Consider the following 18,246-nt stretch of genomic DNA (forward strand, 5'->3'; position numbering starts at 1 on the left):
CCAATCCACACGAAGAACATACTCAGTGCTATGACGTAGGCGACAGACATACACACGGACGTGCATCTTTATTATTTTCCACATAGGCTCTCAAAATGCAGAAACGCAAGACGCATAATGAACTTATCTAAAAAGGCTTGCTCACGCTTCTTCTAAGAACCAAGTACCATAATGAAGAATATAACGGAGACACGATACTGAGGATAGAGCATATGATACCGTAACCTAAAGCGCTCTGCATCAAACGGTTCCACCTATGCACCAGGCCCAAGTAGGCCGCAAGCAAAAGCTTCCATGAGCATTGAATGAGCAAGAGCTCGGTTGCTGACCCTGCAGAATGAGCCCGTCGAAAGCACACAGCCAAGGGCACGATGTTGCAATCTTGCATGCTGCAAGCCGACGCCAAGGTCGCACCTGCAAGATAAACCAGGCACACAGTGGGAAAAACAATATTAATTGTGCTGAATTTTGCCTCAAACACGGTCCCACCTCACGTGACAAAGCCAAACCTGACAGGATGCCAAGCCCAGGAGGAAGGAGACGCCTGAATCCCACGTTTCAAGACGCAGGCAGATACAATTAAAAGACTCATTGGACATCTGCAGCAGTGGGAGTAGTCGACCCCCCAGCATATGAATAAATCCTCACATTGTTTACACCTACCCATAGTAAAACATTGTTGCAAATGACAGGTGCACCGCGAGCTGGGAACAGCGATAGTCCCAGACTGGGAGGCTCGCGAGCGGACCAATCAGAACATGGGGCTCTTATCACTGACGCCATTAACATTGACCAATCCTCAGAGGTCTTCATGTAACAATTTTCATGTATCAAATTGAAGGGACAGCCCAAGTATATCACCTGACTAACCCTCAACCACTAACACCGTTCTCTATATGTATGCTATACTAACCCTACCACTCGAGTAACCAATCCAGAGTGGAAATAGGTTTTTTGCTAAACTTTCTAAGGTGACGCAAGTAGCGCGTCATACTAAGGTAAAAAGGGCTTGCGAGCCCCACGATTGTGTGTGTGTCAGGACGGACGCGTACGATCCTTGACCCATCCCTGCCGTTTTGTCTAATAAACGGCAGAATCACCTTGCTTCTTGCGTGTGTCTCATACTCTATCTCTTTTGGGATATACGGGAGGAGTTGGGGCCTCCCTGCCCGGAGGTCTACGGACGGCCCAGCCGACCCCGGCAGAATTTCCCCCCGACAAGTTGGAGGCACTGCTGAGATCTATTTAAGATCTGCTTTTTTATTTTTATTTTTCCAGGTACTCCCGTTGCGAGGAGGCCCGGCGGCGCGGCCCCCTCTGCCGTTGCCCCCCTTCTGAGGACTACAGGACCATCGCGGAACTGCGAGAAGACCGGACAGCGCAATCCGGATATTGGCCTTCGGGAGCCGGTTGAGAAGTATCCCGCCCGCGGTTGGCGAGTGTCCAGACGTGGTCCAGACGAGGGGAGGTGGCGAGCCGCTTGGAGGGGTGCACGCAGTCGAGCGGCCCCGCATCAAGAGAACTTGGTGAGCATGCCACGCACAACAAGCAATGTGAAATTGTGAGGGAGGGGGGAGGAATTAAATACGGGAGGTGGGAGGTGTTGCACAGGTGCGCGGCGAAGGTTTGACAATTTAGTGTTGGCAATGAAATGAATGGTAGCCGAACGAGTGCGAGAGCAGTCGGCTACGTTACGCGAGAGAGGGGGGTGGAGCACGAAAACATCACGTGCGGCCGCTCGTAGACACTGATTGGCCTAGGTCGCGACTACGTGTAAGGGTGTGTGTGTGTGGTTTCCTACGATTTGGCATTTATTGATCAATGAGTAGATGAGGTTCCCTATTGTTCGAGCAAGAAACTCGATAGGTAGATGACGTTTCCCTGTAGGCGGTAGCTAGTTAGTTGCTCAATACGGAAGATAATTGGCTGGTTAAGCCCTCCTGTCGAGGGGCGTATCACACGCGAGGCGACGCAGCGTGCGCAGTCCGATTATATTATTGATTACCTTGTTCAAGGAGTGACAGGAAGACAGCTGTGAGGTTAACGGGGGTAGATTGCAAGTGTATTTTGGACTTAAAAAATATATGAAGAACTTACCAGTAGTTCGAAGAGATCGGTGACGTCACCAGTAGGGCTTTCATAGGATATCCCGAGCACAAGGCATCTTTCTTTCTGAGAGTGGTGGGGAAGAGAACTGTGGTAAGGGAGTGGAAACGGAGATAAACGGTAATGAGTTGATCGGGGAAAGGCGAAACGGGGGACGTGGCTGCGCACGGAGAACGCCGGCCACGGCAAGTGTAGAAGAAGGAGGAGGAGCAAATGAAAATAGGAAGACTGTATAAGAACGTCACAAGGGGTACGCAGCCGCAGGGGGCTACGTGCGCCTCGGCCGCAGGGGGCCGTAAGGGTGTTGTGTAAAGGAAGAACGAAAGAAGAAAATATACAAATGTAAATACTATATTTTAATAATTTTCCTTAGCGGACTATCGCAAGTCCCCAAATTTACGGGGCCAGGTAAAGGTATAAGGCTGTGTATTGTAAGTGTTAGTAAGATAATAGCTACCAAATAGGGGAAGGATAACAAGTGAAGCGCTACTATGTCATACGGGACAGGATCGGGAGGGTGGGGGAACACCCTCACTACCCCACTACAACACATATGTACAACACTGTCACCCCATAGGGAGAAACTGATCAAGTATAGCATAGAATGGACACAGGGGACGGACAATAAAATGATAACACCTTGGCCGCCTAATGGTAGCTTCGATCCATATACCCAACATTCACTATTAAACCATCTGCATAATACATACAAAGGGAAGAAGTTGACACATCACGTGGAGGTGTTTAACTTATGGAGGATGTTCCAAGGGTCCTGACCAGGACCAAATGGAATGTTCACTGTGGGGGAAATACCGGAAGAAAAAGAGATTAAGGAGGAAGGAGAGAATGGGGAAAAGGGGAGTGAAGACCCAAAGAACACGGGGAACGGACAAGAGGGAGGAGAAAAGAATAATAACTCAAAAGAAAATGAAATAAAGAAGGAACAGAGCAACGAAATACCCCTAGCAAAGGTAGTGAAAACAGAGGGAGGGGGGTTGTACCCTTTAAGAGAATTAGGAGAAATAGAAAGAGGACAGTTAAAGGCGGCTGAGGGGTACTCGAACCCGGCATACAGCCCGCCACCATATGTGGCTCATAGGAAGATGCCAGCGGGGGAGGGGAGGACTGGAGAAGAACAAACTGTGGAAATAGGACATGATGAGTGGGTAGCTGCGCAGATACTATTAAAGTTACGAGCTTCATTAACAGGAGAAGAGAAGGAGGTAGTAAGGAAAATAGACGAGGATAATACCAGGGAGGGTGGAATGAGAGGGGAAGAGCTGTTACGACAAAAGAAAGAGATTTTGGAGGAACGACTAGCAGAGTTAAGGGATGAGCAGAATGAACTGATCAAACAGCTCGAGAGGGAGGAAAGAGAGAGAGCGAGGGAAAGGAAAGAGGGTAAGAACGAATTGGAAAGAATAAGGGAACGAACTGAGGAGCAAAGGAGAGAAGCTGAAAGGGTAAAAGCAGCAGCAGAAAGGGTATCAAGAGCAGTGCTACGAGAGAGGAAAAGGGAAGAAGAAGAGAAAGAAAAAGAAATGGCAATGTGGAAGAAGAGATTACTATCAGAAACGACTAAGAAATACGAAGAAGGGAGGGTGATAGAGAGTATATTAGAAAGGGAGAGGGTGAGATGGGAAAGGAAGAAAGAGGATGAAAGGATATTGGAAAAGATGAGTAGTGAAGTAATGGAGGAATTAAAAAGGAAAAGGGAGGAAATTGGTAGAGAGATGGAGGAGAGAAATGAAGGGGAAAGAGAAGATAGGAGAGGGGAGAGTGAAGTAAGGGGGTATGTATATAGAGACACAGAAGTAGCAACAACATCAGCGCAAAGGGGAGCGGTTGGTAAAGGAGAAAAGGGAGAACAGGACCTAATAGACTTAAAAACAGTAACAATCAAGGGAAAAAGACAGAGTGGGGGCTGCCATTTACGAATGACTTTTGTAGTGAGGAAGAAGAAGGAATGGAGAAGGAAGGAAGAAACAGTGAAAGGGAAAGTCTAGATAAACTATACACCACCCGGACCAATACAGACTCATCATGGATCTGTAGGAGAAAGGATGAACTGGAGAGAAGTGAGGAGGAAGAGCAAGGAATAGCGGAAAGACAGACACATGAAGCCACACCGTCACCATCACACCCTCCCCCATCCCACCCTACATGCTCAACCACCTCACGCTCATTACGTACAATCAAACTCGCGCCCTTCACAAATGAACTGACACCCTATGCAGGTAGACTTAGAGACCTCCCTAGACGCAGGCAGGAAGGATGAATACACACGCCCACATTAAATACAGGAAATGATGGAAGAAGGGGGAAAAGATGGAGAAGAAAGAGTTACGAGCAGGGGAAATACGGACGAAATTGACGATGTAGGAGAGAGGGAAGAAGAGGAGGGGTGTGAGGACTCGATTTTATGGAACCCAAGGGGTAAAACGAGACACAACTTAATGCCACTTCTGGAGAGGGGAGGGGTTAGACCACAATACGTCCCTTGGAAGCATACAGACAAAGAAAATATAAAGTGCAGGCTCCCATCATTAAGTGGAGGTGCGGGTAAATGGATATATGAAATGGAAAAACACACCGCAGGACAGAAACTGGCAGTAGGAGATGTAAAGGGCCTTCTTATATCAATATTAGGGGATGCAGCGGATGACATTTGGAAGAGAGCGGGATTCACTGGGGTAACAATAGCAAACACATCGCACAATGGGGCACCATTCGCAAACTGCAGACATGCACTATGGCAGGCACTGAGGGTACAGTACCCAGACACATCAGACATAGGAGCAATCACCTCACGCAAGATGCGTGACGACGAAGATCCTGTTGATTATATCCAGGAAATCCAAGAGAAGTGGCGCATGGAAATTAGAGAACAATGGGACAAACCACCAGCAATATTTTATCATATACTAGTACAAGGGCTCCCAGAAGGAGTTAAAAAACAACTGAAGAAAGTAGTGGGAATGGAAGCAAAAGCATGGCCAGAAATACAACTGACAATAGTGCATCATTGCAGGACATGGCAAGGAAAAATGAAACAAAAGGAAGAGGACAGGAAAACGGAAGAGGCTAAATTAGTACAGAAAAAACTTACTAAATACACAATGGAAGGGGCACTAATAACTACACCTACAACAATGACCCAAAGCCCCACACAAGTAGTGGCTGCACAAGATCCCTCCCAAATACCACCCTCACAGACTATAACACAACAGGTGCCGCCACTCCAACCATACACGACCAACATGGGAAGAGGATACTCAATGCCAGGAGCTGGGTATTATAATTATAACAGGGGAAGAGGAGGAATTATGAGAGGGAGAGGATACGGATATAACACACAACAGCAGGTGGGAGGACTTAGAAATTCCTACCCCACCGGGCAACCAGTATACCAGGACAACACAGGAAGCTTTCCATGGCAGAGTAGGGAACCACCGGTGTGTTGGAGTTGTGGATTAGTAGGGCACATGTCACGCACGTGTAGAGTAAGACCAGGAACACCATCATGGAGCGAACAGGGACAACCAAGGCCCACACAGGAACAGCAGGGCATACAGCAACAGCAGACGTTGCAACAGGGAAATGAACAGCAACAACTAATAACACAACAACAGCCACAGACATATTCACTGCCACAACAACAGGTAGCGATAACACAACAACCCCAAGCACAACAAACACAACTGGGTAGGGTGACGGTCCTGGGACACAACCCTTACACAGGAAATGGTCAATCGTTGTACCCTCAATAGGACAGCCCACAGACGGCCTTGGTGTGTCCCATCCTGTCAGTAACACCTAATAGTGCGGAGGAACCACGCATAGAGGTAACGATAGGTGACAAAAAATTATCATTCCTTGTTGACACCGGGGCGACCCGGTCTTGCATAAGGGAAGGTAAATTTAAGATGTCGGGCGAAGCCATGAACACCCAAGGATTCTCTGGGGCTAGAGGGTTGGTTCCCTTTACTGATAACATTCCCTTATCAATAGGGGATTACGACATGTCAGTCCCACTTTTATATTATAGTGCCTCACCAGTAAATATACTGGGGAGAGACATCATGAACAGGTTGAATATGACGATCTTCTTTACGGAGGACGGCATAATTTGCTCTACTCCAGGAATTAACATGCTCACAGCACGATTACGCAAGCATACTGCGGACAGACAGTGATTAGGGCTGAGCCAGTAGATGGCAAACTATTCCAGTACGGGACAGACATGGCATTTGCATGAAAGATCTGGAGGAGGCCAGCAGCCTATTTGTTCAGACCAGAAACACCAGCCAATGAACCAGAAGGAAAGGTGGTTCCAGTGGACATTGAGAGCATTATAGCAACAGCTGATTACATTGCGGTACATGCCCAAGACAGAGAAGGAAGAGCATGGAGGGCAGTGATAGCACTAGCAGAAGGATGTAGACTCACCCAGGTGTCAAATGAGGAGCTGTTCTCAGAAGAAAAGGAGGAAGGTGAAATGGTGTTTATGATGAGTGTGGAAATATGGCTAAGAGTGGCGTACAAACAAGTGGCACAGAAAATTACAATGGCACTTGAGGCACCCACATCCACCCCAGTTCCCTTCTTTGAGGAGGATATGATAAAAGTACCCACATCATTATGGACTACTAGCCCCTATGACGTGGGGTGCATAAAAAGTATAGGGGGAGTAAGGATAAAATTGAAAAAAGGTGCAATACTCCCCAGAGTGAAACAGTACCCACTATCAAAAGAGGCAGATGAGGGCATATATAAAACAATAACGGCCCTTATAAATAATGGCATATTGGTCCCCTCAGAATCACCATGTAACACAGCTGTATACCCAGTGCGCAAGGCTAAAGGAGGGTCTTGGCGCTTCATACAGGACCTCAGGCCCTTGAACAACATAGTAGAAGCAGAATACCCCATAGCCGCAAACCCGGCCACAATATTGTGTGGCATTCCAGCAGAAGCATCACGATTTACAGTGATCGACCTTAAAAATGCTTTTTTCTCAATACCATTGCACCCAGACTCACAAGATCTGACAAGCTTCACTTACAGAAACACAAAGTGGAAACACACCAGATTGCCACAAGGGTACTGCGAATCACCCTCAATCTTCAACAGAATAATACAGATGGATTTGGGTAACATTGAAGTGGAAAGCACAGTGTTGCAGTATGTCGACGACATAATAATTTGCAGTACAAACGAAAGAACATGCAGAGAGGACTCATTAAAGATGCTGACAATATTGGCTGAAAAAGGTTACAAGGTAGACATGGAAAAGTTACAGTACTGTCAAGAACAGGTACTTTACATTGGTCAGCTCATATCCCAACATGGAAGAAAGATTGCACCACAAAGAGCACAGGCCATTTCAAAAACGCCAGCGCCACAAACAGTGAGGGAACTGCAGCAGTTCCTGGGTCTGTGCAACTACTGTAGAGCATGGGTATTTGATTACAGCTCATACATAGGACCCCTGCTTGAGGCGTTAAAGGAAGCTAATAAAGGGGAGAAAAAGTTGGGGTGGACAATGGAAATGAAAGAGGCTTTTGATGAACTGAAAGATGCAATATCAACTGCTCCGGTACTGGCAACCCCAGACTATGAGCGACAATTCTTTATATTTTCACATTGCGACTCAGCAGTAATGAAAGCAGTGTTGGCTCAAAAAACAAGCATGGGCTACAAACCAGTAGCATTTTACAGCGGCCACTTAGATCCTGTGATGTTAGGTCATTTCCCTTGCGAACAAGGTCTCGCCGCAGCTGCTTTTGCGGTAGAGAAAGCATCAGCAATCACCATGGGGTGCCCAACTACACTGTTTGTGGAACATGCACTATTTGCAATATTGAATAAACCTAAGTCCACCCTAACCACGCAAAGGGCATCAGGTTATGAGATCATCTTATCCAGAGCTGAACTATCAATTGTTAGATGTAGCACGGTCAACCCTGCAAGGTTCCTAGCAGAAGTAATTGAGGAAGGAGATTATGCACACGATTGTACGCAAATCACTGAAATGTACTCATGTACTAGAAAGATTGAAGAGAACGCACTAGAGGGAGGTGAGCTCCTGTTCATTGATGGGTCATCAACTATCGACCAAAGGGATGGTATAAGGAGGACTGGGGCAGCAGTGGTAAAAATGATGGAGGTACCGGTGTGTGTGGCAATGAAATGTGTACAATTACCACAGCATTATTCCGCTCAAGCAGCAGAATTAATTGCACTGATCTTGGCGTTGAAGGAAAGCTTTGACAAACGAGTGACCATATATTCCGACAGCGCATATGTTACGTCCACTGTCCACTCAGGGCTGTCGAAATGGAGAAGAAGAGGGTTTAGGAGAGCTGATGGCACTCCAGTGCAACATGCCCTCCTATTGGCTGAACTAATTGAAGCAATAAATGACCCCCAAGAATTAGCTTTGGTCAAATGCACCGCACACACCAATGGTGAAGACCACATTTCAAAAGTGAATGCAGCAGCAGACGCACATGCGAAGTATGCTGCATATTTTGGTGAGATATGGAACCCCCCAGAGTCAAAGAGAGGGAGAGGGAGGGGAATGGCTAAGGAGATGTTGATAACAGAATGGTACACCCATCTCCCAGCCACACAGATAATGGAGCTACAAGCGGCTGCACCAATGGCAGAAAAAGAAATATGGGTAAAAAGAGGATGCACAATGTCACCAACTGACACACTATGGTGCCAGGGTGACACTGGAAAGATTGTAATAACACTGGAACTATTGAACACCGCCCTGAGCCAACTACACCACCCAGCCCACACAGGCAAGGAAGTAATTGCAGCACGAATTAGGGAAGACTGGTTCTGCCCCGAGTTAAATTCTCATGTGTCAAATTTTATCAGCAATTGTCTCACATGTCAACAGTTTACGGCCGGTCACACTCTGAAGGTGATAAGAGGTACTATACCCCGGCCAGAGGGACCCTTCCGACATCTCCATATTGACTATGTTGATATGATCAACGTATGTCAAGGAAATAGGTATATGATTGTAGTAGTATGCCCATTCTCGAGGTGGATTGAAGCAGGGCCCTGTTCACACCCAGATGCATTCAGAGCAGCTAAATTCCTAGTGAGGGAGGTATTCCCCAGGTGGGGAGTGTGCGAGGTACTGCGGTCAGATAATGGCCCACATTTCGCAAACGAAATGTTCCAGCACATCACATCCTTACTGAACATCAAGCATAAATTTGCATGTGCATACCACCCACAGGCCAACGGTATATGTGAACGACTGAATGGCCTATTAAAGGAGGCAATTGCAAAAATACAGCATACAACAGAGAAGAGTTGGTTGTATTGCCTTCCACTAGCCCTAATTGAGCTAAGGAATAGACCAGGTTCCGACCACCACCTCACCCCTCACAAGGTGGTTACCGGACGTCATATGCGCCTTCCCCTAACGCCAACATCAAGAGCATTTACCGACCACGAGAGTACTGCAAATGTCCTTGGTGATGAAATGTACCAATATGTGTCTTCTTTGATTACTAGTGTAGTGTTTGTGTCTCAACAGCTCGAGCGCATGCAGGGCGGGTCTAACAGCAATCAACAAGAAGACGCGGATAAAGAATTGGAAAAGGAAAGACTGTGCAAAGTTGCTAAAGGTGACCACGTACTACTTCGCAATTTCAACAGAAAGTGGAACAGCCCACACTTCACTGGCCCCCATCTGGTAGAGGAGGTATCAACGAGAGCAGTAAAGCTACAGGACAAACGTGCCTGGAACCACCTACACGACGTAAAGATCTACAAATTCCAGACCCGCCCCAGTGCCACCGACAGGGCCACTGGAAGAACAACAACAGCGTCACCAACGGAGGAAGAGACTTCTACCACAACTAACGGCCTAAGTGTCCCCATACCCTGCCACACCTCAGATTCCCCAGAGACAACTACTAGAAAAGAAAGGGGTGATCCCCATACCGCCCACCCCATGGTTACACGATTAAAGAGTAAAGAGACTTCCGCCAGTTGAGCCCCAAACCCTCTGCCCATTGATCCCCTACCCACTGCAGTAATAACTGAACTGAAGGACATTGTCTTGCACATATACACATGTAAACACCTGAATGTTCTCTTTCTTTTCTCTCGCACATGCAGGTACAGCGTATTATGGTATTACTAAGAAATTAGATAACTAACAAATTCACTGCCCAGGAGTAGATGGTACCCTCAGACGATAATTACCCGGAAGAATTGTCACACCAATTTGTATATGAAATAAAAAGGCCAACATACCTGAAAAGAAGGAGGGTACGTGTCTACTACACAGCATTCCTCTTGGCCATAGAACATTCAATGCCCCACCTCCAACCATACTTTCCTGCCTTAAGAGATAGATCGCTTAGATTGGCGTGGGAACAGCTCTTCGCCTGGGCACTGGATGACTATTTGATAGGGAGAGCTTAAAAACGACAACTAACACTAATAACAAGCATATTAAGAATTTTCAGGCGGGCAACTGTAACGTCGCAAGAATAAGCTGCCGGACTGCAGCAAGGTAAGAGCAAAATGCCGGTGAAATTAGCATCTGTAATAAAACTGATAGGGATTTCAATGACCACCGGGTTCTTGGCTGCCTCTGTATGGCAGTACAGCTATGCTATCAATACTACTGCTGTACCCAAACCTAATACACCCCCACCCCCAGCTGCAACAGGTGTTACGTCAGGTGGTACTAGTAAAATCACACACAAGGAAAATAGAGTTAAACGCAGCACATACTCAGATAATAAAGGTATTGACAACTACATACAAGATTCAGCACACATCTCAAACAACATATGGTACCAACACATGACCCACATAGGTAAGCAGACAACAGAAGACAGCTGCTACGTTTGCTCATTAATCCCATATGCCATGAGCGCTTCTCGAACATTTGTTGCCACGGAGATAGATGAAAAAATAGCACGATGTACAATATACCTGGCACTGTTCCAGACGAAAGGAAGATTTCAAGGGACAGTGGTGCAAATGGTGTGGAAAACACGAGATACATATCCATATGAAAACAACTTCCTCAAGACTTATTTGAGTTACCACAAGAGCAGTTTACATGCTGAAGGATTCAGATACATAACAAGTGGTCCTGAAAAAGGAGAAACAAAGAAAGTAACACTACAGTACCTACCATGTGATTGGTACGCCACTGAAGTCCCTGGTAAAAACGGATGTTGGGAAAGACCACTGGTGATAATAACAGGGAAGGTGTACATGAACAACAAATGGGACATAGGAGTGGTTGGCAGCAACATGGTAACAAGAGAAAATATTTCAACTATTGATGGACACAACCATAGATGTTGGACGACTTGGGTCAAGTACGTACCCATGCTCACGTGGATGGTGAAGGATGAAGACCCAATAACAATACTGCCGCTAACTGCGCCTAAGGTATGCTACCAACATAAAGGGGAGGTGGACGTAGGATACAACACCAACTGTGAAAGCGTGATGGAGTTACCTGAGGGGGGAGCAGGAATAGCAGTAGTAATGGACCATTACTGGGCCTGTGGAAAAAAGGCATACCACACACTGCCCCCTCTGTGGAATGGTATATGCACAATGGTGCACGTTAATGTACCATCACTAGTGGTACCCCAGAAACATGTCAATGTGGCGAACTTCCCCAAAATGGATGAAGGGAACAAGAGGAAGAAGAGATCTGTACAACCTCAGAAGGAGCCAGAGAGCAAAACCGACGGCAATAATACTGTCCTGAATAGAAAGAAAAGACAAGGAGAACCTCTGACAGGAAATTACCTATGGGGAAGGTCGGAAACAGCACTCACTTCAATTCCACCAGAACACAGACTATTCAGCAGAGCAGCAATGTTCTTCTCCTCAATAATACATCCAGGACTACAGGCTTACGCAAACGCAAAATGGCTCCAGATAACTCAATGGGAACTAATGATGACTATTAATTCTACGGTAAATGGATTCAACGCAATAAAAGAGGAACTGCGAGCTGTGAGGATGGTAGCACTTCAGAACAGATATGTACTGGACCTCCTCACAGCAATGGAAGGAGGAGTTTGCGCCAAGATAGGACAATCATGCTGCACATTCATCCCTGCCAACGATGCTGACAATGGTACACTGACAGAAGCAGTTTTACAATTGGCCCAGATGCACTCAAAAATGATGGATGAAAGTAAAGGTGTGAAAAAGGATGAGAGCTGGTTTTCAATATTATGGTCATGGATGCCATCTTGGCTGTCAGATGGACTGAAGATTATAGTTGGATGTACTATTTTGGCTGGAGCTACACTGATCATAATAAGATTTTGGAAGGCCCGGAAGGCACGCACCACGGACGAGATGATCGAAATGATTGGTATGCACCTCTTGATGCCAACAGATGACGGCCAACACACAGGCACAATCATAAACGAGAGAGAGAAGTTGCGCAACCAGATCATCACCAACCACCTGGACCCACCATCTGTGAAGCTCGAAAACCCAAGAAACCCAAGGAGCTACATAGGGAAATGGGTATACTGCACTCCTGGAGGAACCTGTGCATATATGTATTGGTCATTTGAAGACCATGTTAACCACTATGGACATTTGGGAGGAATAACTAAAATATGGAGAGTGAGAGGAGATAAAGAAAAGGATATGTTTGTGGTCGACAAGTCAACCAGAGGGGGGACTGAAGTGGGAGAATGGAAGAACAGGCTCCCACCCTTCCCCTCTCGCGCTTGGCCTAGAGGATCACGGCCTAGACACCCGCCACGAGAGGAGTTTGCCTATTTACCAGACGACCAAATACCCTGGTACAGGAACATACGGATGTGCCCAACTACCTGCCCAGCAGCCCGCCCTGCCCATGCCGACACCTGCGGCATGGATCAACTCGACTAAACCTACACGTCGTTAGAGATGCCATGACGACCTAGCCAACGGTCAGCACACCTGTGCAAACATGCACACCAGACACTCCCACACCAATCCACACGAAGAACATACTCAGTGCTATGACGTAGGCGACAGACATACCCACGGACGTGCATCTTTATTATTTTCCACATAGGCTCTCAAAATGCAGAAACGCAAGATGGATAATGAACTTATCTAAAAAGGCTATGAACCATGTACCATAATGAAGAATATAACGGAGACACGATACTGAGGATAGAGCAATATGATACCGTAACCTAAAGCGCTCTGCATCAAACGGTTCCACCTATGCACCAGGCCCAAGTAGGCCGCAAGCAAAAGCTTCCATGAACATTGAATGAGCAAGAGCTCGGTTGCTGACCCTGCAGAATGAGCCCCCGGCGAAAGCACACAGCCAAGGGCACGATGTTGCAATCTCGCACGCTGCAAGCCGACGACAAGGTCGCACCTGCAAGATAAACCAGGCACACAGTGGGAAAAACAATATTAATTGTGCTGAATTTTGCCTCAAACACGGTCCTACCTCACGTGACAAAGCCAAACCTGACAGGATGCCAAGCCCAGGGGGAAGGAGACGCCTGAATCCCACGTTTCAAGACACAGGCAGATACAATTAAAAGACTCATTGGACATCTGCAGCAGTGGGAGTAGTCGACCTCCCAACATATGAATAAATACTCACATTGTTTACACCTACCCATAGTAAAACATTGTTGTAAATGACAGGTGCACCGAGAGCTGGGAACAGCAATAGTCCCAGACCGGGAGGCTCGCAAGCGGACCAATCAGAACATGGGGCTCTTATCACTGACGCCATTAACATTGACCAATCCTCAGAGGTCCTCATGTAACAATTTTCATGTATCAAATTGAAGGGACAGCCCAAGTATATCACCTGACTAACCCTCAACCACTAACATCGTTCTCTATATGTATGCTATACTAACCCTACCACTCGAGTAACCAATCCAGAGTGGAAATAGGTTTTTTGCTAAACTTTCTAAGGTGACGCAAGTAGCGCGTCATACTAAGGTAAAAAGGGCCTGCGAGCCCCACGATTGTGTGTGTGTCAGGACGGACGCGTACGATCCTTGACCCATCCCTGCCGTTTTGTCTAATAAACAGCAGAATCACCTTGCTTCTTGCGTGTGTCTCATACTCTATCTCTTTTGGGATATACGGGAGGAGTTGGGGCCTCCCTGCCCGGAGGTCTACGGACGGCCCGGCCGACCCCGGCAGAATTTCCCCCCGACAACACTTTGGCCAAAACTAGAAGCCCAATTTTGGAGATCAATACTAGTCCTCCCAAATTCCACTTCTGTAGCAGCGATAAGACAGGAATTAAGCTTGCTGTCCCTGGGAGGCATAGTAAAAATCAACTCCTTGATGCTATTCCGGAAATGTAGAATGTAAGAGGACCAGTCAATACACAATTTGCTACAAAGAGAAAAGGAAAGTGGCACCAACAAAATGATAAACGCTTGGTTTACTCTTAACTGTGATACTTTAGCATCAGTGGAAAGTGATGAAGAAACACTGTTCATAAACCCAACAAAAATCCAGAAAAAACTGAAAGAACTAGATTGGAAAAGGACCAAAGAAACAGCTTCAAACAACAAATTAATCCAAAACCTCCCACCCAAGACCAGGAGAGTAAATGAAGTACAGCCCTATATCAAAAAGTTTCCATCTAGACTGCCACGTGACTTGATTATGAGAGCGAGATTAAACCTCTTACAAACAAATTAAATTCTAACTATTAGAGGTTTATCATTAACAAAAGAATGCCGTTTTTGTACTGATCAACCAGTAACGGAGTCAATCCGCCATTTGATCTTAGAATGTTCCAGTACTAGAGGACTAAGAACATTGTATTTGTCAGACATTCTAAGCGAGTTTGCACTAAGTGATCAAGAAAACTGCTGGGCTAAGCTAATAGGGGGGGACAGAACAGGATGGCAGCGGGCAATCTTCAACATTTTGAAATATGTAAACTCTGTCCTGCTTCTACAGGACCCCCAAAGCTAGCTAGCTAGTTATCTAAAGACTTTTCTTTGAAAGACCTTTTCTTGAAGAAATTGTTTTTACACACAACTGTTTTTGTAAAAAATCATACTGATTAAACACAAAAAATAAATAAATAAATAAGTAACATCTGCCTGATGCAGAATCCAGGGCTGCTCTGGCAGGAGAGGTGTCCTGGTCACTGATGCTGAGGGGGAATTCCCCTCTGGCAGCCACCACTGTCAATTCATTCTCTTGCACCTCCCAGTTCACTGAATATGTACGAATTTGGGGTTAGGTCTCCTGGTCCCACAAGCCAGTTGATGAACCTCATCCAAAGCCAATCTAGATGGAGGATCCCAATCAGTGACAGCATTTAACCCAGCGCTATGAAACAAAAGAGCTGCATCATTCCAATGAAGGGTGCCCCAGACGCGCTGCGTGAAAAGTCAAGGCAAGAGTTGATGTATGACATTCACAAAGAATAAATCGAAGCACCAAGTCCAAACGTTGTAGGCTGATAGAGGATTCTTCCAGAGACCAATCATCCAAATAGGTGTATATGTAAACTCACTCCATCAGATATAAAGCTCGACCAATGCCATCACATTTGAGAATCTTCCCACTGAAGCCAGGATATGTGCTAGGGGAAACCATCTTGCTCCATAATGGTTCTGAAGCCTATACTATTCTTCTTAACTGTGAAGATCTGGCAGTAAAATCCACTGGAAGTCTCAGATAGAGACCATGGTTCTATTTCACCTTCCGATGAATGCGCCACGGGCTGGCTCAGGTGACCAGCTGTTAGAGGGAATGATTGCAGCGGAGTCCCACCACTGTCAATGTCCAGGGATCTGTTGCAATACTTGTGTACCCTATAAACACCCTACACCCACCACAAGCACCCAATGAAACCTTCTGATTTTACGTAGGAGGAAGAGCTGTTGCAGAAATTGTCTTTTTTTTGTTGTTTTTCGAGTCTGGTTGGAGGAGGACTTGAACAGTCAAGCCTATTTTTAAGATAATTGTTATTATGTACAATAGAGCTGCTTGGCTTTTTATACATATGTTTCCAGCTGGAATCAAGTGTGTGGAGCCAGGAATGAGGCGCAGACACAGAGAGGTCAAAGCTTTGCCTATAGACTTGTATTTCAAACAAAAAGGTATTGGAAAATGCCTCTCTATCCCGACTCTAGGAGGTATTTCCCTACCTCAACCAAAAGAACTAAGTATCTGTCAGATGTCAGACGTCAAAAGAAAAAATGCCCTGTGTCCAAAATACTATTCTGGCCGTCACATTCTAAAATGAACTCTAAGGTGAAAAGGGTAATGTCTTTCACCTTGAAATTGCACAAATGTTCAAACTCAAAAGGAAGATGTAATTTCAACACAATGGGCCTCATTATGAGGTTGGCGGTAACCCACCGGTGCGACCAGCGGGTTGCTGCCGACCTCGTAACACTGTTTCCAGCACCTAGCTGCCCGGTGCCACCGGGACATTCCAAGTCCTGGCGGACTGGGAAGCTAGGTGCCGGGAAATGTTAGTCCCCCTTCCCATGGAGTACTACTCCATGGGAATGGGTTCACGGAAGCACCGGCACCGCCACTAACAGTGCTTCCATGAATAAATCACAGAGGTGCAGTTTAGTTTGGATCCTCTCCAGATGCTCCTGGGCATCCCTGCAAAATCAATATAGGGTCCCCAGGATGTGGGAAGCAATGCTGAGAGTGGGAAGACTGGAAGGATGAAAGGATACCTATGAAGCAGGAGTGGGAGAAAAAGTTACTGTACTGCATATCCATCACCTTACCTGCAAGCTGCTGGAAAATCCCTCCTTATCTGCAAGCTTCTAGGATACCCCTCCTTACCTGCAGGCTGCTAGGATATCTCTCCTCATCTGCAAGCTGCTAGGATATCTCTCCCTGCCTGCAGGCTGCTAGGATATATCCCTCCTTATCTGCAAGCTGTTAGGATATCCCTCCTTATCTGCAAGCTTCTAGATACCCCTCCTTACCTGCAAGCTGCTGGGATATCCCTCCATATCTGCAAGCTGCTAAAATATCACTCCTTATCTGCATGATGCTAGGATATCCCTCCTTATCGGCATGCTGCTAGGATATCCCTCCGTACCTAAAAGCTGCTAGGATATCCCACCTTACCTGCAAGCTGCTAGGATAGTCCTGCTCATCTGCAAGCTGCTAGGATATCTCTCTGTATCTGCAAGCTGCTAGGATATCCTTCCTTATCTGCATGCTTCTAGGATATCCCTCATTATCAGCCTGCTGCTGGTTGTTGTATTTTGCAGGGCACTGTTGAGATTGGATATCCCTCCTTATCGGCATGCTGCTAGGATATCCCTCCTTACCTGAAAGCTGCTAGGATATCCCTCCTTATCGGCATGCTGCTAGGATATCCCTCCTTACCTGAAAGCTGCTAGGATATCCCTCCTTATCGGCATGCTGCTAGGATATATATCCCTCCTTACCTGAAAGCTGCTAGGATATCCCTTCTCATCTTCAAGCTGCTAATGATATCCCTCCTTATCGGCATGCTGCTAGGATATCCCTCCGTACCTGAAAGCTGCTAGGATATTCCACCTTACCTGCAAGCTGCTAGGATATTCCTGTTCATCTGCATGCTGCTAGGATATCTCTCTGTATCTGCAAGCTGCTAGGATATCCTTCCTTATCTGCATGCTTCTAGGATATCCCTCATTATCAGCCTGCTGCTGGTTGTTGTATTTTGCAGGGCACTGTTGAGATTGGATTTCCAGGGCCCTATGGAGGGTCCCAGGCAGACAAAAGCCCCTCCTCGTATAGGGAGCAACTGGAGGGTTCTTTGCATAATATAAGACACGCCCCCAGCAGGAAACACTAATCTTACCCAAAAGCATGAGATACTAATCACCAAGGCCTGCCCAAAGCATTGGGTGAGAGTGCCTGCCCAGAACTCGAGCCTTCATCACCAGAGCCTGCCCAGAGCATGAGACACTACTTAACAGGCTGCCCAGAGCATGAGACACTACTCACCAGAGGCTGCCCAGAGCATGAGACACTACTCATCAGAGGCTGCCCAGGGCATGAGACACTACTTACCAGAGGCTAATCACTAGAGGCTGCCCAGAACACGAGCCTTCATCACCAGAGCCTGCCCAGAACATGAGCCTTCATCACCAG

The 18,246-nt window shown here is 46.5% G+C and overlaps 1 protein-coding gene across 3 annotated transcripts in view; it reads right to left on the reverse strand.

Annotated features, from left to right (window-relative positions):
- LOC138468402 (uncharacterized) overlaps window positions 1-18,030 on the reverse strand; it is a 209,976-nt gene extending 191,946 nt beyond the window's left edge. Inside the window, exon 1 of one of the 3 annotated variants that reach the window (XM_069608956.1) lies at window positions 17,954-18,030. The gene's annotated coding sequence lies outside the window, so the exon portion shown is untranslated. Of the gene's footprint in view, window positions 1-17,229; window positions 17,393-17,672; window positions 17,925-17,953 lie in introns of those variants that run through there. The other 2 variants (XM_069608954.1, XM_069608955.1) reach the window with 2 other exon arrangements.
- Between the last annotated feature and the right edge of the window lie 216 nt (window positions 18,031-18,246).

Source organism: Ambystoma mexicanum, chromosome 4q (assembly GCF_040938575.1).
Source record: "Ambystoma mexicanum isolate Mex_15411 chromosome 4q, UKY_AmexF1_1, whole genome shotgun sequence".
Lineage (NCBI taxonomy): Eukaryota > Metazoa > Chordata > Amphibia > Caudata > Ambystomatidae > Ambystoma > Ambystoma mexicanum.